This window comes from Medicago sativa, chromosome 4 (genome assembly GCF_051527215.1).
Source record: "Medicago sativa cultivar Bolivia chromosome 4, Bolivia_mono, whole genome shotgun sequence".
Classification (NCBI taxonomy): domain Eukaryota; kingdom Viridiplantae; phylum Streptophyta; class Magnoliopsida; order Fabales; family Fabaceae; genus Medicago; species Medicago sativa.
This window is the reverse complement of record NC_140752.1, coordinates 34,002,880-34,024,401: the sequence shown is the minus strand read 5'-3', so window position 1 is coordinate 34,024,401 and position 21,522 is coordinate 34,002,880. Positions and strand designations below refer to the sequence as shown.

The window sequence follows — 21,522 nt, the reverse complement described above, 5'->3', positions numbered from 1 at the left end:
GAGCATGTCCTCGAGCTTGATCTTGAGCTAGAACATTCAGTACATGATCCCCATCTGAGGGAGGCTAAGCAACATGAGGCGCCAAAACAACCTCAGGAGTCATATCCTGGTGGATCGGAGGACACATCAATCCTTGCCATGTATTCACACCATGTGGCTAGATGCATGTGAGGAAGATTTATGAATCGTCCAACTTATTTGTGTATGGTTTGAAATTATTATTTTTTAATTATTTGTTCAGAAATAAATCCGATTGTTTTTTAGTTTATTGTATATACTTTATTATTTTTTCTTCCAAATATTTTTTATGTTAAATAATTCTTTCTTTTTGGTTATCTGTTCCATTTTTTATTGCATATGTTTTATTATTTATTTTAATTTATCGTTTTATTGTTTTTACAATTCTGTCTAACTTTAAAATGCATTAGCAAAAGAAAAAAAAAGATCATGAAGTTGGATACTTCAAATGAAGAGTGGTTAAGAAATGCCATAAGATTCAGTGGGATAGATGACCTTTCTTATAATGAATATTCATTAATCAACCACAACTTGTTGTCTGCCTTTTTCGAGAGGTGGCACGAGGAGAAATCAAATTTCTGGAGGATGCTGACCATAAAGTGGATGACACGAATAGGGCTCATGCACTATTTAACTTCTTGGCGCGTGAGTTCAGGAGGTGTATGTAGGCAAAATGGTAAGGTGAGAAGGCATGTTCTTGATGAGTGTATTTTGCGGTATGAAAGATTTAAAATTATCAATCCACAAAGAATTGGTACATGAAATGTTCCGCTATTTTGAATGTTAAAATTTATGATTATAAATAGATGATTGGTAGTTTGAGTGACATATTATAAGAGAGATGAGATTATCAGTTGACAAGATGTGTTGGGATTGAGTTTCATTAGTTAGTCCTCTAATGCATTTCCTTAATTGATAATATACACCACTTATTTCAATTATACATTCACATATCGTACTCTATACATCTCAATGTCTCACAAATAACAAGATATTTATTCTATTCTATTCTCTAACCTGCGATATCTGATGACAGGTCATCTTACATTATCTTCAACATATTTTTCAGTCATTTTTATTTAGTTTTTATCCAAGATAGAAGAGTTTTAGAGCAACTGCCTATGGTGTTCGGGACATTTTGTAATAATTTCATTTTGAGTCATGTAATTTTAGTTTTCCTAAAACATAGCAATTATAGAGTGTTTTTTTATGTAATTGAAGAAGAAATCATGCAAACAGGCAAAGCAAAGCATCTTGAATATTTGAGAAGATTTGGGAAGTCAATGAATAAAGATTCAAGAAGCATCTGAAGACATTACAAGAAGGAGAAACTCTGTTCCAACTTCCAAGATAAGTTATATGGAAGAAAACACCCAAAGGACAAAGAAAATGCACTGATGTGCCACCTGGGCATGAGTCATGCGCCCCAGACATGCAAAATAACACTAATGCGCCCCAGACATGCTGAAAAAGGACTTATGCGCCCCAGATGTGTAACCCATGCCCCCGGGGCTGTTGACTTCGAGAAATAACTGTCTTTTGACACTTTTAAGTGGAAAAGCCTAGTTTTTAGGCCTAAACCCAGGTGGAAACTTTGCCTATAAATACAACTCCTCTCATTCATATTTTTTCATTCAAAATAAAGCGGTTCAAGAGGAAGGCAAACTTTATGAGCTTCAAGGGAGGAGTCTATCTCCTCACTCTAAGTCTCTAGGGTATGTTTTACTTCTTTTGTAATTTTTATTTAATTACCATGAGTAACTAAACCCGATTAGGGTAGGGTTCTAAGATGAACCTCTATTTTGTTTGTTGGATTATTTGAGTTTAAGTTCTTTATTCATTTACTTCACGTGCCCGTCTTTCCGCTCTTTTTATTACGCTAACGTTTGAAAATTATGAACGGTGTTTTTTTATGAAATTTTGATTTTGATTAAAACTAAAAATACAAATGTTTGTTGCTTTCAAGTCATAACAAACAAAACTAACCATGATTATATATTTAAATGATACCAACAATATAACAAAAAATATAATCTAAATACAATATTTATTATAGAAAAAGTTGTTTAAGGGTATAATTGAGATAATGAAAAAGTAAATATAAATATACTCTTTAGTTTGTTACACTTTTTAAATGATAAAGGAAAAAAAACCAGAAATATATATATATATATATATATATATATATATATATTCATATCGTGTTTGTTACATTTTTTTAATATTTAAATTTATTTTTATCTATATGTTCCATGTGTTATTTGTATTGAAAATTGAGGACATTTTTGAAAAGATAAAAAGCCAACCTAAAAGAGCTTAAAGGAGTTGTTTTCTTTATATATAGTATAGATTATATGACACATATTTGTCATTGATACACAAAAATGGAAAACAAGTATTTGTCCCTAGTAATATTTAAAACATGTAACAGATAAATATTTATCATTTATGCATAAAAAGAACACAAGGCAAATGTTTGTTACTGAAGCCAAAAAAACACAAGACAAATAGTTTTCATTGATAAATATAGAAAAAATACAAGATAAATATTTTCCACTGATACATAAAACAATTGGTTAAATATTTATCAGTGATAAATAAAAAAACACTCGACAAAAAATTGTCATTGATTTTTTTATAAGGCAAGAGAAAAATGACATAAAAAGATGAGGTATTCTTCCATGGTCACAAGACCAAATCAATAATGTTTGGACACACACATAAAAAGATTCTCCTCAAAATATTCAATCATTTTTATTATCAATTTCCTCCTTATTATTAAAAAATATTTTTTTATGTGTGTGTGACCAAACAATATTTATTTGGTCCCGTGAGCATATTAGAATTTCTCTAAAAAGAGTGGCTCGATCCCAACTAAGTTAGTATCAAATGCTCATCTCTATTATATATATTTGCACTATTTTTTTTTAAAAGTACACTTGGCATCCTATTAGTGAAAAGGTTCATTTAATGATTTTTCTCATGTACACACAAGGTATGATGGAGTTTATGATAGGAAAAAAACAAACAAAATTGAAATCCAAGTATGGTAACCGAAAATGTTGTGCAAAGAGTCAGAATTTGAAATTGTTGTTTAATGCACCAATGTTTTCTTTTATGTACACAGTAAATATGAAAAAGTTTATAATAGAAACAAAAATCATATTTTGATGAATTATCCTAAAATGTTATCTCTATTTTATAAGAGTATTTAATTTACCAACGATGATTAAGGCTTATTTTTTTACAATACATGACATTGATGATGCTTATTATTTTTCAATATACGCAATATCAATAATGTCCAGGATGGATCATTCAAAGCATATAACAATATTGGGCGTATTCTAAATGAACTTTTTTTAAAAGAAATAACAATAACAAACACAATATAAAAGGAGAATTGAATGATATCCAAAATTAAATTTTAGCTATAATTCAGTGATTTTTCAAATCCAATTTTACAAATTTTCAACAATGTTTATCTTGATTTTTTTTTAAATTATGTCATGTCTTTTAATAACAAATGCACGCAAATGTGTTTTAATACAAAAAAAAACTATTTAATACATTTACGGCTAATTTAAAAAAAAAATTGTATACGAGATATCACTAATGATCATTGCACCATAATGATTCTTGGGGTATAACATTTATGGTGAGAGAGTGTTCATTTTGTCCAATGTAGGAAAGACCTTAGACCATCCACATGGAGCACCTATTTTAGGTGCTTAAGTGGATCATATATATACACATCATCAATTTTACAATTTTTAAATATTAAAACTGAATAAGCACTCAATCTCGCCAACCGAGCACCTCACAAAAAAATGACCAAATTAGTCCCACCAATAACTCTAAATCGTTAAATTTCAACAATTTTTTTATACAATTTATTTAGGTAGGGCCTCAAAAAAGTGAAGAGAGAGAGGGTGCTTCCATAGCCACCCTTCTCTACAAGCATCATATTTATTTGCTCCATAATTTGGTGCTTATTTAGTATGGTGCTAAATAGATGAAATACCCACCATTGTGGATAGTCTTAGAGATAAAAGAGCACTCAAAAATATATTTACCTATCTCCAAGGATACTAACTGAGCTCGAAACTCTGAATCTCGAAATTCAAAGTTTGTCCTTCTACTGCTAGGTTAAACCCTTAAGTTGGAAAATTGCCGTGAACTTGAAAATGAATTTTTATTTCAAATTAATCATGAAAAATGAAAGGCTTAAATATGAATTTCGTCCCTGTAATATAAGCGTGTTTTGATTTTCGTCCCTGTAAAAAAAAAGTTTGAATTACGTCCCTGTAAAAATTTTTTTGTTTGAAAATGGTCCCTGGGCCCACTGTAGCGCTGATGTGGCATGGCATTCGCCACGTGGCAGTTGCTGACTGTGCAACTTTTGCCACGTGGCACTGACGTGGCGTGCCACATAATATTAAATTTTAAAAAATATTTTAAAAATTCTGAAAATTGTTTTTAAAATTAAAAAATATGAAAATAATTTTAAAAGTCATAAAAAATTACCGAAAAAATTCTGAAAATAAATTTAAAAATCATAAAAAATTTCCGAAAAAATCTGAAAATTATAAAAATTTTCCAAAAAATCTGAAAATAAATTTAAAAATCATATAAAATTTCCGAAAAATCTGAAAATAAATTTAAAAATCATAAAAAGATTTCAAAAATTTTAAAATTTATAATTTTTAATTTCGAAAATTTATAATTTTTTAAAAAAAATTGAAAATTTTCGGGATTTTTCAGATTTTTAAATTTTTGAAAATTTCGAAAATTAATTTTCGAAGAATGTGAAAAAAAATTCCGAAAAATTTAAAAAAATGTGAAAATTTTCGAAGAATGTTGTAGCTAAGAATTAATTTTTTAAAAATTAAAAATTCCGAAAAAAATAAATTATAAATTTTCGAAATTTTTTTAAATTTTCAAAAAAAAATTTAAAAATTATAATTTTTTTCCGAAATATTAAAATAAATTTTTTTTCTAAAATATTAAAATAAATTTTTTCGGAAATTATGAAATATATTTTCTGATTTTTTTCTGTAATTAATATATATATTCTGAAATTTTTTCAAAAAAACTGAATATAATATATTAATTTCAGAATATATATTATATTTTTCTGAAATTATGTTTTTCGTAAAAAATTTAATATATAATTTTCAAATTAAAAAATCTATTTTTCGAATTTTTTTTATGATTTTTAAATTTATTTTCAGATTTTTCGGAAATTTTTTATAATTTTCAGATTTTTTTCAAAATTTTTTATGATTTTTAAATTTATTTTGGGATTTTTTGGAATTTTTTTTTTTATTTTTAGATTTTTTATGATTTTTAAATTTATTTTCAGATTTTTTTAAATTTAAATAAATTATTTTCAGAATTTTATTTTTATTTTTTACTTTTTAATTATGTGGCACGCCACGTGGCAAAAGTTGCACAGTCAGCAACTGCCACGTGGCCAAACCCTTGCCAACTCAGCTGAACAGTGGGCCCAGGGACCATTTTCAAACAAAAAAATTTTTACAGGGACGTAATTCAAACTTTTTTTTTGACAGGGACGAAAATCAAAATGCGCCTATATTACAGGGACGAAAATCATATTTAAGCCAAAATGAAATATCCCTTATACTTAAACCATCTCTAATCTTGATTTTTTTTTACTGAAAGAATGTGTTGGTTTAATCATTCATGCTAATTGGGATTGCTCGGTCAAACATATTGTCCGAAAGTTGTTGGTAATTTTATGGTTTTTTTTAAGGAGTTAAAAAAATGACACCGCATAATGAACCAAAATCTAAGCGTGTTTGTTTCAAGGTAAGAAATTACATTCCTTGAAATGATATTCATAGGAATGATATTTCTAGGAATAGCATTCCAACTCATGTGTTTGTTAAAAATTTAGATTTCATGGAAATGTTTTAGAAATTATTTAGTTAAAAAGATAAAAATGAAAATAAATTAAATGTGAGTGGTAGTGGGAAGTTATGGCAAGCTGAGTTCTATTCTCATGAGAATGTTAGATTCTCATCCTTTAAGCATGGGAATAACAATAGAAGAAATTATGTGCAAATAACATTCCTGGGAACAAATTTTCAAAACTTGAAACAAACATGAGAATGTTGCATTTCAAATGTCACATTCCCGGGAATCATATTACAAACCTTGAAACAAACACACCGTAAGTCATCAGGTATTTTGGTCATCTCACTTATATGTTGTTTAAAATCTACTTTTGCATCCAATGTGGAACTTTAACTCACATTTGATATATCAACATCTCTCCCTTAACTGTGAGACTCTTTGCGACCCTGACATAGAGACATAACAATATAATGTTAGACGGATGCACGAATGCTAAAAAAGGTAGGTTGATGGCGGTTTCATGCAAATGGTTTTTCCCTTTCTTCCATGGGAAACAAATGATTAAGCAAATGAAATCCAAAAAGGAAGAAAACAGTTCATCATAATGTAACGAATTTCGCGGGAGCGTAAACTGAGTTGCATAATCACATTAGACTAAGAGAAACTACTCAAGCGAGATTAACATCACATCTTCATTCAAATCCTAAAGGCATTGGATTTATGGATCATCTCACTTATATGTTTGTCACTATATTCTCTTGCATCCAATCTGAAAGTTTAACTCATATAAGACATATTAACATCTTTCCCTCTAAGTGTGAGACTCTTCCCTTATGTGATTTGGTAACAAAGCGAAATAAAATTAGATGAAGACATATCATGGTAAAGAAGGTGGGTTGGTGGTGATTTAATGGAGTTTATGTTCCTTTCTTTCATGAGAAGTTATGAAATAAATTAGAAAAGGAGAGAAGATAAAAAAATAATTTGAACATGAGAGAAATGATAAGGAAAATAAGGAGTGTGTGCTTTTCTATGAGTGTGTAAGGAAAAGAGTGAATTGCCTATAATTTTACTGGTTTGATTAAGGAGTTGGAGATTTTTGAGTAGATATTTAACCAAAAAATTATACTAACTAAAAAAACGCAACATTATTTTAAAATTTCTAATAAGCATTTATTTTGTCAATTCAACAACACACGTATGCTTATTTCCTTTGTCAAATTTCACCAAAGAATAAAAGTGAAGGAATTTGAAGTAGTTGAGGTTGAATAAAAAAATATAGCATGAAAGAGAATAACATCTAATAACTAAATTTTAAGATAATAAAAAATAAACAATTGACAACCGAAAACTAACAAAATAAATTATCATAATGTTGGGATTTCCAAGTGATTTTTTACTGGGTTGGATGATCGTATTAGGTCAATAGCAACCATACAAATGAGACTGACACCACAACTTCACATGAAACCTTATGACATTAGGTATTTTGGTCATCTTACTTATATGTTGCTGAAAATCTACTCTTCCATCCAATGTATAACGTTAACTCACATTTGACACATTAACATATCCTAATCAATTGTGCATCTATCTACGTCCATAATTATGTTACGTAGTCAAACAAGGTCAAAATTAGACACAACATGTTCAAACAAGTTGAATGATGGTGATTTCATGAAGGAAGGTTTATATTCCTTTCATCTACTAGAATAGAGAAAGGAAACTAGAAAGAAAAATAAAACAAATATCAAGAGAAAAAAAAAATAACATGAGAGAAAAATTAAGGTGAAAAATATGTACTGTGTGTTTTATCCGTGAGAGTACATAAAATAGATTGAATTAGCGGTAATTATGTGGTTTTGTTGAAAGAGTTGAAAATTTTTGGGTAATTATTACCAAAAAATTAGACTTAATTAAAAAAACGTTGTGTCATTTTAAAATTTGTAATAAATATGTATTTTGTAAACTCATCATAACACATGTGCATTTTCCATTGTCACACCCCATCATAGACCATATGTGAAGGAGTTTGAAAAAATAGAGGTTGAATAGAAGAATAGAATGAAAGCGATTGACATCCACAAATGAAGTTTTACCCAAAAAAACGGTTACTTAAGTAAATGTTTCCTATAAATATAAAGATTTTTTTTAGTTTCTTGAAAAAAAATTGCATTATTTTAATCGTTGTAACATTTTTATTTGGCATTTTTAGGGACCAAAAACACGGACTGAAAATTTTACAGGGACTAAGAATGCTGATAAAAAAACTTGACAAAGACTAAATCTGCTGACGATTTTTTTTACAATAACAAAAAAGTGCGATTTATTTTTGCATGGACTTAAAATGAAATTCTGGATATTTATATGGACCATTTACTTAATTAACTCTAAAAAAGAATAACAAATGAAATCAAAACACCAATAAATTAGTTCGTCATAATGTTGGGACTACGAAGGAAACCTACATTGAGTCGGAACATCATATTATGGTAAGAGCAATGACACAAGTGAGATTGACACCACATCTTCACCTGAAATGTCTAATAAGCATGTATTTTGCCAACTTAGCATAACACATCTACATTTTTCCATTTTCAGATCACACCGAAGACCAAAAGTGAAGTAATTTAAAATAATAAAGGTTGACTAAAAAAATTGCGTCCAACCAAATGACATTCAAAAACTAAAATTTTAACATGATAAAAAATTAAACAAATGACATCTAAAACTAACAAAACAGTTCATCGTAATGTTGTGACTTCCAGGGGGAGCCTAAACTGAGGTGGATAATCACATTTGGGTAAAAGCACCCATAAAAGTGAAACTAACACCACATCCTCATCCAAAATTTTAAGGCATTAATTATTTGTGTCATCCCACTTATATTTTTTTTGACCACCTACTATTGCATCCAATATGAAACTTTAACTCACATACAACAAATTAACTTCTCTCTCCTAAATGTGAGACTTTCTACATTTGTAATCTGGTGACATAACCAAATAAAGTAATATTGAGACACAACATGGTAGAAAAGGTTGGTTGATGGGGGTTTCAAGAAGAGATGGTTATATTCATTTATTTCATGAGTATAGAGAAAATGAATAAAAAAGGAATTTTAACATGAGGGAAATGATATGGAAAAAATTGAGTGTGTGCTTTTACCATGAGAGTATATGGAATAATGTGAGTTGCTGGTAATTTTGCGGGATTGTTGAAGAATTAGGAGTTTTGGAGTAATTATTTTACGACAAATTAGACTCAATTAAAGAATCGCAACATCAATTTAATTTTTTTAATAAGTAATGTTTTGTCAACTCAGTGGAACACATGCATTTTTCCATTGTTAGATTCTACAAAAGACCAAAAGTGAAGGAATTTGAAATAAGGGAGGTTGAATAAAAAAAATAGCATGGAAGTGAATGTTCCATAATGTTCAGAGTTCAGTAACAAAAAAAAAGGTCCAGAGTTCTGATGGTGACTACAATGAGTTGGATCATCACATTAGGTTAAGGTTGACCATACAATTGACAGCACACCATCATCCAAAATCTTAGTGTATGAGGTATATCGAGCATCTCACTTATATGTTTCTTACTCCCTCCGTTTCAAAATGAGTGTCGTTTTAGGTGTTTACACACATATTAAGAAATGCAATGATTAAAAGAAAGAGAATGGTTATTTTACCAAATAATCCTTATTAACTATTGGTTAGTTTAAAAAGTAATGTTTTGGAAGTAGTGTGCAGAGTATTAATTGGAGGGTACAATTGAAAAGAAAAAGTTATTATTGCATTGGAAACTGAAAGCGACACTCATTTTGAAACAATTTTTTTTGGCTAAAGCGACACTCATTTTGAAACGGAGGGAGTAACATTTACTTTTGCATCTAATGTGGGACTTTAAGTCAAAATGGACACATCAACATATCTTCCTTAAGTGTAAGACTCTTTGTGTTTGTGATATGGTGACATATTAAAGTAAGATCACACGTAGGCACAATATTGTAGAAAAGGTGGGTTGATCATGGTTTCATGGATGAAGATTTATTATGTTCCCACTTCCCATGTTTCATTAAGTGAGAGAAAGAAAAGTAGCTTTTTTTTTTGAACATGAGACAAATGATACGAGAAAAAAGTAGCGTGTTTTGTCCATGGTAATATTAGAAATAGAGCTAATGGTAATTTTTTGGGTTATTTGAAGGAGTTAGAGAATTTATGAGTAATTATTTCATCAAAATTATAGTCAATAAAAAAAATGTTCACATTAATTTAAAATATCTAATAAACATGTACTACAACTAAACATAACACATATGTATTTTTCATTGTCAGATCGCGCTAAAAACCAGAAGTGAAAGTACTTGAAATGTAGAGGTTGGATAAAAAAAATTGCATGAAAGGGAACAGCATCCAAAAACTTATATTTAATATAAAAATTAATCAATTAAAAACTAAAAAAAGTTCATTATAATGTTCAAAGTTCTGAGGGAGCCTATAATGGGTTTGAGCATCATATTTGACTACGAAAAAAATCCTACAAGTTAGATTGACACCATATCTTTACCTTAAAAGCTTAAGACATTAGATGTATTAGTCTTCCCACTTATATGTTGTTCAATATATACTATTTCATTCAATATATAATTTTAACTCACACATGGTACATTAACATCTCTTCCTTAAATGTAAGACTCTCTGTATATCTGATCTGGTGTGATAGTCAAATGAGGTCGGAGGCACAGCATGGTAAAAATGTGGGTTGGTGGCGGTTACATATATGAATGTTTTTGTTTGTTTTTTTCATGAGAAGATATAAAGTAAATTAGAAAAAGAAATAATATGAAAAAGGAATTTGACCACGAGAGAAAAGATAAGTGAAAAAACTAAGGAGTGCGTGTTTTATCTGTGATGGTATAGAAAATAGAGTGAGTTGCATGTAATTATATAGATTTGTAAAAGGTGTTAGAGATTACTGAGTAATTATGTTACCAAAGTATTAGTCTCATTAAAAAACATCAATTTAAAATGTCTAATAAACATGTATTTTGTAAACTCAGCATAACACATCTATATTTTTCCATTGTCATATCCCACCAAAAACCTAAAGTGAAGGAATTAGAAATAACAGAGGTTGAATAAAAAAAACTGGCATGAAAGTGAATGACGAACTAAAATTCAAACCAAAAGAATTCAATGACACTCAGAAACTAACAAAATAAATCATCATAATATTAGGACTTATGCGGGAGTCTACGATTGATTGTACCATCACATTGGGCTAAGACTAACTACACAACTGAAATTGACATCACATCTTCTCCTGAAGTCTTAAAACATTAGATATATGGGTTACCTCACTTATATGTTTCTTAACATAAACTATTTCATACAAAGTGAAATTTTTACTAACACTTGACACAATATTTGTGTTCCACCACCAAGAACTTCTCCCCCGCAATGTTAAACATAAATAACATACCATCGTTGGACTTTCTGGAGGAGCCAGCACCAGTCGATCGACACATTTGAGATGGAACAACCACATAAGTGAGAATGATACTGCATCTTCATCCAAAAATTTCATGGTTAAGTATTAGTTTTTTTTCCTCTTATTAGTTAATAAACTTCCGTTGTTTTATTCCATGTTTGAATTTAACTGACACTAGATACATCATGATATTGTCACCCGCAACTATGACGAAATTCTAGCCCGTGCTTGGCACGGGTGTCCATACTAGTAAATATTATTTTCTTTGAACTAGAGCTCATAGCACATAAATAAATATTAATAAAGGGGACAAAAACCTAAGTCAATTAAAGGGTCCAATGCAATGAGGCCGAGTGAAACCCTAAATTGCTCCGCCTATAAAAACGAATCTTCAGCATCATATCAATCTCAACATAATTGTTTCTTTCGCCGTTTCCTTTGTTTTTTTTTTCCTTTGATTCTTTTGTTGTTTATTTATTCATTTTTTTTTTTCATTGTTTATGTTTATGAATGATTCGGTTTTGTTGAAGTAATAGGAACTCAGATGTGGTATTCTCAGTGATGATCAAAACGATGACGAGTCTGATGAAATTTCCATTCAAAACAATTGTGAGGACAAACGAGGCATTTGTCTGAGAGAATTCCACACTTCCATTCTTATTATTTATGTTTTGATTTTTTGTTTTGAAATTTTGTAGTAATATATATGTTGGCAATATGATGATTGATTTATTGTCATATGATGTTCTATATGATTAAAAAAATCCTCCTACTCATTCTGAGTGCCATTATAATTTTCAATTGTAGTCATTACAAATTCCTTTGAGTTTTGAATAATCAAATCACGTATTATAAATTGGAACAATCTTTTAAGTCATTGTTCATTTTTTGCCCTAAAAACAAATGTTGATAACATAATATAAGATCACGATGATGACTCCATAAAAATCAAGCTCAACAGACCGCAGTGCAGTGCTTTCTTCTCGTTTGAGAGATTGCTTTGCGTGTCGATAACCCCTCTAAACTGAGTGATCTCTCTTTTATTTGTTGCACATATTGATGAAGACAGTGATGTGTTTTTATTTGCCTACATTGTCTGATAAACTTTTTTAGTTTATCATGTGTTTAAATATCCTGAGACCTTTTAGATCGAAGAATTCAAGAATATATCGGTTTCTCGTAAAAAAAACCCTAGTCCGTGGGAAATTTCTTGGGAAATTGAATGCATAAATTGAAATCAGAATTTAGATGAAAGAATGATAGATAAATCACTGAAGCCAGTTTTATTTGTGGAAAAGATCTAATTTTTTAATACAAAAAAAGTACTCCATAAAATGATGGTATAAAATAATGTCAACAAGGCTCGATAACATTAGGTAAAAAGACTGAAATACACGACCAATAATTCTAAGCATAGTCACGTTGAACCTAAGTTTTGAAGAGATTGTGGTGTTTCTGTTTCCATGAAATGATGGTAACGAGGATACAGCTAAAGTTTTATAAAGGGAATGAGCTTCAGTTACAAACTTTGGAACGCAATGCACTTTTAATATTGATGTTGAATCCTATACCAAGAAGAAATCCACAACAAAAAATATAACAATCTCATCAGTCTTCTACACTTGGGTTAAGCAATCAAAGCGATTGTTATAATATGGCAAGTAATATATACCCACTCATAGCAAAGTATAGGATTAATTTGATATGTGATATCACTCCCAGAAATAGAGACCTTCAGTTGCAAATTAAAATGTTCATCTGCAATTAATTGCCAAAACACAATAGATTCAGCTCCATATAGTACATATATGTGTATTGCTCATACAATGTTAAACATTATTAGAATCCATCAGTGTGATCAATCGCAGAAAATAGTTGTTTGTTCAAGTTTCACTACACTACATGTAATATAGCCATTATATGACAACGCTTTGTACTCAATTGTGTATAAGAGAACAAAGATACAACAACAACCAAGCCTTTTCCCACTAAACGGGTTCGGCTACATGGATCAAATTACGCTATGATTCGATCCAATTCATTAATTTCCAAATCTTTTCTAATAGTTTCTTTAATAGTTTTTCTATGTCTTCTTCCTCTCCCTCTAGTGATCTGACTATCCTTCATCTTCATCTGATCTACTCTCCCTACTACAAAATCTAATAGCGTATAGGAGAACAATAACTATCCGTTCAAATTTCGCAATAACGCCGTTATTTAACAACACTGGGATGCATAACAATGTTGTGTCTCATATGATGTTATATTTAAGATAATTGATTTTACCATCCAAAAGTTAGCTGCGTAACTTTTTGCATGTTTGCTTTTCATCTCAGTATAAATTATTTACAATTTTACAATATTTTCTCTAAAAAATGGTGATTCCAGTGTTTTTGAAACCTATCATAAGAACATTGAGTGATGTAATGGATATGAAGTTCGGAAAACACATCAAATTGAAGAGACATGATGAGACATGATGTGAATAATAACAATAGTAGCTTAGAGAGAGAGAGAGACAGAGAGAGTTACCAATGAATCAGGTAAATCAATAGTTCTCTATGGCAGTCGGACTGCGGAGCGGAGCTCTGCTTTGCTCCGGTGCGACGCCGGTGACTATGGCGGCCGCAAATCACGTCGAAATTCCATCCTCGCGCGGCATGTTCAAAAGAGTAAGTGGATTGGGCTTTGATTATTAAATTTTTTAAGGATAGCCTCACGAAAATTTCTTTTCACACCCTTAAAGCTTCTCGCGCATCCACTGTTTTTTTCCTTTTCTTTTCTCGTGTTCGGATTCTATAATTTGAAACTTTAAAACTAGTTTCAGGTTGTAGAATCTAAACCATGCAAATATATAAGACTTGCCCATACTCCTTCTTTCTCTAATTTCTCCAGTTATGTTTTTTGACCTAAAATACTCTCAAACTTCCTAAAATTTGAATTTTGATATGTTATGTCATATTTCAAGTCAAGTTGCTTGAATCCATAATTTTTTAGACCTTTCCCACCATCAAACAAAAAGTTAGTTTATATTTGGTCAAATTTTTTGTGGTTTATTTGATATTTCTTTAGATATCGATTGTTTTCAAATTTTAGAATGTTAAAATGTTTGTTCGACGTTTTGGTTTCTATAATCTGAAATAGATTCAGGGATGATGAATTTTGAATTATCTCATAATGTTATTCAACATATTGATTTGTTAATGTATTTTGATTTAATTCAAACATGGAGGCACACCCTGATCGTGTTAAAGGTAAGAGGATAAGCATGTCTTCCTCGACTAGACAGAAGCGTATGAGGAAGCCCAAACATTACAGAGCTGGAACATCTCAGGTGCCAAAGTTTTAGCCTGTCCCCGAGCTTGGTCTTGAGCTAGAACATTTAATAGTACATGAGCCCCATCTGAGGGAGGCTAAGCAACATGAGGCGCCAAAACAACCTCAAGAGTCATATCCTGGTGGACAGGAGGACACAACAATGCTTGTCATGTATTCACACCATGTGGCTAGATGCATGTGGTATGAAGATTTAAGAATCTTCCAACTTATTTGTTTATGGTTTCAAATTATTATTTTTAATTATTAGTTCAAAAATAAATCCAATTGTTTTTTAGTTTATTGTATATACTTTATTATTTTTTGTTCCAAATTTTTTTTATGCTAAATTGTTCTTTCTTTTTGGTTATTTGTTCCATTTTTTTATTGCATATGTTTTATTATTATTTTAATTTATCTTTTTATTGTTTTTACAATTCTGTCTAACTTTAAAATGCATTAGCAAAAGAAAATGAAGTTGGATACTCCGAATGAGGAGTGGTTCAAAAATGCCATAAGATTCGGTGGGCTAGATTACCTTTCTTATAATGAATATTCATTTATCAACAACAACTAGTTGTCCACCTTTTCTGAGAGTGGCACGAGGAGACATCTAACTTTTCAGAGGATGTTGACCATAAAGTGGATGGCACGAATAAGGCTCATGCACTATTTAACTTCTTGGTGCGTGAGTTCAGGAGGCGTATGTAGGAAAAATGGCAAGGCAAGAAGGCATGTGGGAAAAATGTTTGTTCGAAGTTTTGGTTTCTAAAATGTGAAATAGATTCAAGGATGATAAATTTTGAATTATCTCAATGTTATTTAACATATTGATTTGTTTATGTATTTTGATTTAATTCAAATATGGAGGCTGACCCTGATCGTGTTAGAGGTAAGAGGATAAGCACGACTTTCTCGGCTAGGCAGAAGCGTAAGAGAAAGCCCAAACGTCACAGAGTTGAAAGATCTCAGGTGCCAAAGTTTAGGCATGTCATCGAGCTTGATTTTGAGCTAGAATATTCTGTACATGAGCCCCATCTGAGGGAGGATAAGCAACATGAGGCACCAAAACAACCTCAGGAGTCATATTCTGGTGAACCGAAGGACACGTCAGTCCTTGCCATGTATTCACACCATGAGACTAGATGCATGTGGGAGGAAGATTTAAGAGTCTTCCAACTTATTTGTATATGGTTTCAAATTATTATTTAACTATTTGTTCAAAAATAAATCCAATTGTTTTTTAGTTTATTGTATATACTTTATTATTTTTTTGTTCCAAATATTGTTATGCTAAATTATTCTTTCTTTTTAGTTATTTGTTTCATTTTTAATGCATGTGTTTTATTATTTATTTTAATTTATTCTTTAATTGTTTTTACATTTCTATCTAACTTTAAAATGCATTAGCAAAAGAATAAAGATCGTGAAGTTGGATACTTCGAATGAGGAGTGGTTCAGAAATTCCATAAGATTCAGTGGGCTAGATGACCTTTCTTATAATGAATATTCATTTATCAACCACAACTTGTTGTCCGCCTTTTCTGAGAGGTGGCACGAGGAGACATCAAACTTCTGGAGGATATGTTGACCATAAAGTGGATGACATGAATAGGGATGATGCATTATTTAACTTCTTGGCGCATGAGTTCAGAAGGCGTATGTAGGCAAAATGGCAAGGCGAGAAGGCATGTGATTGAAGAGTGTGTTTTGCAGAATCAAAGATTTAAAATTATCAATCCACAAAGGATTGGTAGATTAAATGTTTGGCTATTTTAAATGTTAACATTTATTGTTATAAACAGATGATTGGCAGTTTAAGTGACATATTATAAGGGAGATGAGATTATCGGTTGACAAGATGTGTTGGGATTTAGCTTTGTTGGTTAGTCCTCTAATGCATTTCCTTGATCAATTATATACACCACTTATTTCAATTACACCTTCACCTATCATACTCCATACATCTCAATGTCTCATAGATAACAAGATATTTATTTTATTCTCTAACATGCGATGTCTGATGACAGGTCATCTTACATTATTCTTTGCATATTTTTCAGTCATTTTTATTTAGTTTTGATCCAAGATAGAGGAGTTTTTGTAAGAATTCTGCTCTTTACCCAAATAGATTTGCTCATTCCCAAAGTAAATGACCAAAATGCCCCTGCGTGAGTTAACTCCCGCAGCATGAGTTAACTCACGCTAGTGCAAATCTCATTCACTCTCAGCATGATTTAACTCCGGCTCGTGCAAATCTCAGCGTGAGTTAACTCACGCAAATTTCTCATGCAGGGGCATTTTGATCATTTACTTTGGGAATGAGCAAATCCATTTGGATAAAGAGCTGAATTATTTTTGTAATATCCTGAATGTTAATTCAGTCAATCATTTGTATTGGTTATTTTAGGTGGGATTTAGCCTGGGTAAGTGAAGTTTTTTCCCATCATGGGAAAGTTGGATTTTCACCATTAAATTAAAGAGGTGTATTGATCTTATCATGGTCTACCTATACTCTATTCATCTTCTAGATCTGGAATCAAATAATCTTCCGCCCCCTCTCTTTCCATGTCTCCACTCACCCATCACCACCACCACCACCACCACCACCACACAAAAACATTTGCTTCCATCTTCTCCGTTCACACACAGCCATCATCACCATGAACATCACATACTCATAAAACACCAACAACAACAACTTGTTAACCCAAACTGAATTAATCATTCCTTGAAACCCCAATATTTTTTAAACCCATAACCATTTGTTCAACACACGTGTGTGTTGTTTTCTATTTTCAGTTTGTGTTTCTCTTTACCAAATCTCTTGTGAATCATTAAAGAAAAGCTGTTAAAGATTAAAGGATTTGTTAAAGATTAAAGAATTTTTAGTTACGTGTGTTTTCTCACAATACCTATATGAAGCATTAAAGAAAAGCTGTTAAATATTAAAGGATGGGGAACACATAATAACAAATTAAAATTAAAGTTGCTGGATTTGCTTGGAGGAGAGTTGTTTATGAGAAACTTGAAATGTTTTTGTATGGAGAAGAGTTGCAGGTTGTGGTTGGAGGAGAGAGAATTGTTGGAGAAGATAGTGTGAAAAATCCAGTGTTGAGAGAACATGATAAGAGTGTACTCTTTATTTAATCAAATGGCTAAGATCAACTTTCCCATCATGGGAAACTACTTCCCTTTCCATACTAAATCCCACCGTTATTTTATCCTTGAGACATTTAGTACTGGCACAAGGGTAAACTCACATTTTTTACTATATATTGGTCAAAGATTCAATTTTCTTTCATTTTCCATTTCCCTTCTCTTACTAGAACATTTTCTCTCCTCCCTCTCTCTCTAGAATTTCGAACTACTCCCTCCCAAACCCTAATCTTGCCAAAATTTCACTCTTACACCATGGATTTGGAGATTAAGCATAGAAACAAGTTTCAAAATTGATTCCCCTCCTTTCAATCAGCCATAATCGAACATCTCCCTCCTCTCTATTGATTTGGGTTTTGCAATTGAACTTGGGTTTGAGCTTTGCAAGCAAGGTTAATTGTCTTATGGTGGATTAAATTGGTGATTGAAGCAAGAAGTGGAGAAAGGTTTAAGAGCTTGAAGGATGGTTAGGGTTTCAAGGAGCCAAGAAGTGAAATTAGAGCTAAGGTTTGGAGAATTGAGGCATGGAAGAATGATAAGTTATTTTGGTATCTATCATAAGAACTTATGGTAAGTTCCTCATAATTAGAATCACTTTGGGATATTATGATCATTTATGTATGTAAAATGAATCTTAAACATGTTTGGTTTACTGATATAGAAATTGGGTTGAAATTGGAATGTCTAGGAGCCATAAGCTGTCAATTAAGCTATTTTGGAAAATATGGCTTAAGTGTTGTGGATTTAAGTTACTATATAAGTGAAGTCGTGACTAACTGTGTATTGTTTGATTGCTAGACTAGAGTTTTAGAGTTAGCAGAAGCTCAAATGAGGCATAAGCTGTTTTGTAGAAGTGCTTAATGGGTGATTAAACTATTATGGAAAAGGTTGCAGAAGTAATTATGGGAATTTGGTGATGGCAGATGTTGTAAGCCGGTTGTTAAATCACCAAAGTGTTTGAGGTGAGTTCCTTTAGAATAGAACCCACCTTGGGTAGCATGATTTTTGGTGAGAAAACATGATGATTTAGGAGTTATATTAATTGTTAGGTTCCCTTGAGTTATACTTATGATATTATGTTATACTTGGTTTACACTTTCAATATTTCGTATAATTTACTGAAATTATTAGAATGATCCTGAGTGATTGGATATGTTTTAGATGCTCAAAACATGAATTTTCCTAAAGTTTAGATGTTATGTCATGGTGGTCGGGCAAGCCTGTTGGTGGCCACGATTACCATGACAACAAAAGCTTATGTTTGTTGTCCTGTCTTGGTGGCCGGGCAATCCGGTTGGTGGCCACGATGACCGGTCACCGTGGCAAGCCAGATAGTGGCCGTGGCCACCCTGACAGCAAAAAATCAATATTTTCTCGAAAATGAATGTTTTTCTGCCCAAGGATCTTTTTGCAAATCTAGAAAAAACTGGATAGAAACTAAGGGGTGAACCAAGTAGTAAGCATGGGTAAGAATGGTTATATAATCCCTTTTAGGAATGACATATATAAATGATATGCCTATAACTTGAAATAGGTCAGCATGAACAAAAATTTACCCAATAAGTTTATGGAAGTATAAGAATTATAGGATTATGATAAGATTAATGGGTAAACCACTGACACAGCAAGTTAATTTCATGATAAAGTCGGGATTACTATGTAATATCCCGCCTGTCAGTATCGGAATATTACCAGTCGATCGTGCCAGAAGATTAAAATGCATGGAAAGTAAGTGTAATGGAAAATATTATTATGTGATGCTAGCTTAATACGAATAAAGTATCAGTGTCGTATTAAACACGTTTAAGGCAAGGGCAATTTGGTAATTGCACGGGAAGGGATATTTATTTGGTTAAGGCACCAAAATATCCCATTTTCAATCTTCTTTCTCTCTCTAGGTTTTGGCAATAGATATTCTCCTCCTTCTCTCTTCATTTGCACCACCCTCTCTCTTTCTTTCTTTCCACGAATTCTTCCTAAATCATCCTCTTCTCATGGCAAGCTAGTAGCCAAATGGATGTTTCAACAAGTGATCGTTCGTACCCGCAGCAGGATGATATGGATATTCAAGGACGTATTTATTGTACTTTAGAAAAGATGAGTTGTATTTTCATTGTACGAACGCATGATGTTGTATAAATTATTCATTCGAAGTATTACTGTTGTAAATTTTTAATGTATCCAGTACTAAACTAATACACATGCTGGACTTTCTAGATACGTCTAATATGGGTGTTAAATACTATGTCTTTATTAAGAAATTCAGATTATTTAAAACATGATTAAGTCGTGTATTTTGTTATCCGCACCAATGGAATACAAAAGGTTCACGACAGTGGGACGGAGAAATTTCCGTAAGGAAGACCTGCACGACGACAAAAGGAGTTTGATGTTAGCCTCAGATAGGAATTTTCACTGGTCATGTCATGGGGATGTATCTGAGGTTGCTCCACTCGGGTCCATTCCGTAAAATGAACTCAGATTAATTGTGTGTTACACGCTAACTTCTAACATCAATACGTAAACATGATAAGAAATATGAATATGATTATGCTAATGAAAATATACTATGATAGTACCCAGATTAACGATCTTAGTGTTCCCTTGATCCTTAAGTTATGCAGAACATAATAGAAATCCTGAAATTCAGGTATATGTGGAGACATTTGGTGATCATAGGTTCCCTGAGATTGCCTACAGCCTAGGATAGATGGAACTCATTAAGATATCCTGTCTCACCCCCATTTCCTTTATTTTATTTCAGATGTACATGTTGCTAGTAAGCAGGACGATTCGTGATGAAGTAAGCAGAAGAAACTGGACGACTTACGATTACTTATCTTGTACTAGTATATGATATGTCTTTTGTATGTACTTTGTACACGCCAGTGGTACTCTTCCAGATGTATAAGATAAGTAATTCAATAATTTGTTCAGAGAAATTTTTATTATTGTAATTTTAATGTATCCATTATTAAGTTTAACACACATGCTAAATATTCTAGATAATTTTAGTATGGGTGTTACAGTTTTAGAGCAACAACATATGGTGTTCGGGACATTTTGTAATATTTTCATTTCGAGTCATGTAATTTTAGTTTTTTCGAAACATAGCAATTAAAGGTTTTTTTTATGTAATTGAAGAAAAAATCATGCAAATCGGCAAACCAAAACATCTTGAATATTTGAGAAGATTTGGGAAGACAATGAATGAAGATTCAAGAAGCATTTGAAGACATTACAAGAAGGAGAAACTCTATTCCAAGTCCTAAGAAAAAACACAAGACAAATAGTTTTCATTGATAAATATAGAAAAAATACTCCCTCCATTTCAAAATGAGTGTCATTTTAGCAAAAAAAAAATTGTTTCAAAATGAATGTCATTTTCAGTTTTCAATACAATAATAACTTTCTTTTCAATTGTACCCTTCAATTAATACCATATACACTACTTCCAAAGTATTATTTTTTTTCAATCAAAAACAAACCAATAGTTGATTAAGACAATTTGGTAAAATAACACCTCTCTTTCTTTTAATTAATGTATTTCTTAATATGTGTGTAAAAACCTTAAACGACATTCGTTTTGAAAAGGAGGGAGTACAAAGATAAATATTTTCCATTGATACAAAAAAACAATTGGTTAAATATTCATTGG

General features: G+C 31.4%; 3 non-coding genes across 3 annotated transcripts; all 3 read left to right on the top strand.

Moving 5' to 3' along the window:
* Window positions 1-11,943: 11,943 nt before the first annotated feature.
* On the top strand, window positions 11,944-12,031 carry LOC146928933 (small nucleolar RNA SNOR75). The gene has a single exon (XR_015009286.1). It is a non-coding gene; the product is annotated as a small nucleolar RNA SNOR75 (small nucleolar RNA).
* Window positions 12,032-12,102: 71 nt separating this feature from the next.
* LOC146928932 (small nucleolar RNA Z105) lies at window positions 12,103-12,172 on the top strand. The gene has a single exon (XR_015009050.1). It is a non-coding gene; the product is annotated as a small nucleolar RNA Z105 (small nucleolar RNA).
* Window positions 12,173-12,313: 141 nt separating this feature from the next.
* On the top strand, window positions 12,314-12,424 carry LOC146928931 (small nucleolar RNA Z107/R87). Its single transcript, XR_015009285.1, has one exon. It is a non-coding gene; the product is annotated as a small nucleolar RNA Z107/R87 (small nucleolar RNA).
* The last annotated feature ends 9,098 nt before the right edge of the window (window positions 12,425-21,522 follow it).